Below are 1,819 nucleotides of genomic sequence, written 5' to 3' on the forward strand. Positions count from 1 at the left end.
AACAAGAAAGAGGGCAAGCAATGGAGGAGTGGGCGTACAAAAAAAAAAACATCTTATCAGAAGAAGAACTGGTTTGTTCCACTTTGGAGTAAGCTGTTCGGGGAAAAATCAGTTTTGTTGTGTGTTTCCTTGACTTATGAAGACTTCTGGATCAAAGACAAAATGTTTCTGCACAAAACAAAGACACTGTCCAGATGAGCTGACTGAAAAATGTTGGGTTGTATACCTGGTTTATTGAGCATGGACTTTGTTGTTTTCAACCAGTTTGACAAGACTGTCAACAAGGAAGAGGGCTGGCAATGGAGGAGGCTGCGTAACAAAAAGATTATCCTCTCACAAGAACTGGTTTGTTCCACTTTGGAGTAAGTTTTTGGGGGAAGAATCAGTTTTGTTGTGTGTTTCCTTGACTGATGAAGCATCTGGATAAAAGGTAAAACGTTTCTGCACAAAACAAAGAAACTGTCCAGATGACCTGACTGAAAATTTTTTGATTGTCATTCTGGATTATTGAGCATGGACTTTGTTGTTTTAAACCAGTTCGACAAGACTGTCAACAAGGAAGAGGGCTGGCAATGGAGGAGGCTGCGTACTAAAGAGATTATCCTATCACAAGAAGAACTGGTTTGTTCCTCTTTGGAGATAGCTGTTGGGGGAATAATCAGTTTTTCTGTGTTTTTCCTTTACTGATGAACCCTTCCGGATCGAATGCGAAAAGTTTCTGCACCAAACAAAGAAACTGTCCAGTCGACCTGACTGAAAAATGTTTTGTTGTTTTCAACCAGTTTTACAAGACTGTCAACAAGGAAGAGGGGCGGCATTGGAGGAGAGGGATTTCCAAAAAAAAAATATTATCACAAGAAGAACTGGTTTGTTACAATTTGGAGTAAGCTGTTGGGCGAAGAATCAGTTTTGTGGTGTGTTTCCTTGACGATGAAGGCTTCCGGATCGAAGAGAAAACATTTCTGCACAAAACCATGATGGTGTCCAGATGACTTGACTAAAAATTGTTGGATTGTATACCTGGATTACTGAGCATGGACTTTGTTGTTTTCAACCAGTTCGACAAGACTTCAACAAGGAAGAGGGCTGGCAATGGAGGAGAATGTGTTCAAAGAGATTATCCTATCACAAGAAGAACTGGTTTGTTCGACTTTGGAGTAACCTGTATGGGGAAGAATCAGTTTTGTGGTGTGTTTCCTTGACTGATGAAGGCTACAGGATCGAATGCGAAAAGTTTCTGCACCAAACAAAGAAACTGTCCAGTCGACCTGACTGAAAAATGTTTTGTTGTTTTTAACCAGTTTTACAAGACTGTCAACAAGGAAGAGGGGCGGCAATGGAGTAGAGGGATTTCCAAAAAAAAATATTATCACAAGAAGAACTGGTTTGTTACAATTTGGAGTAAGGTGTTGGAGGAAGAATCAGTTTTCATGTGTGTTTCCTTGACTGATGAAGCCTTCTGGATCGAAGGCAAAACGTTTCGGCACAAAACAAATACACTGTCCAGATGAGAAGACTGAAAAATGTTGGATTGTATACCTGGATTTTTGAGCATGGACTTTGTTGTTTTCAACCAGTTTGACAAGATTGTCAACAAGGAAGAGGGCCGGCAATGGAGGAGGTGGCGTACCAAAGAGACCATCTTATCACAAGAAGAACTGGTTTGTTACACCTTGCAAAAAGCTGTTGGGGGAAGAATCTGTTTTGTTGTATGTTTCCTTGAATGATGAAGCATTCTGGATCGAAGGCGAAACTGTTCTGCACAAAACCATGACACTGTCCAGATGACCTGACTGAAAAATGTTGGCTTGTGTACCTA

This window comes from Nematolebias whitei, chromosome 1, assembly GCF_014905685.2.
Source record: "Nematolebias whitei isolate Nwh7 chromosome 1, NemWhi1, whole genome shotgun sequence".
NCBI classification, from domain to species: Eukaryota; Metazoa; Chordata; class Actinopteri; order Cyprinodontiformes; family Rivulidae; genus Nematolebias; species Nematolebias whitei.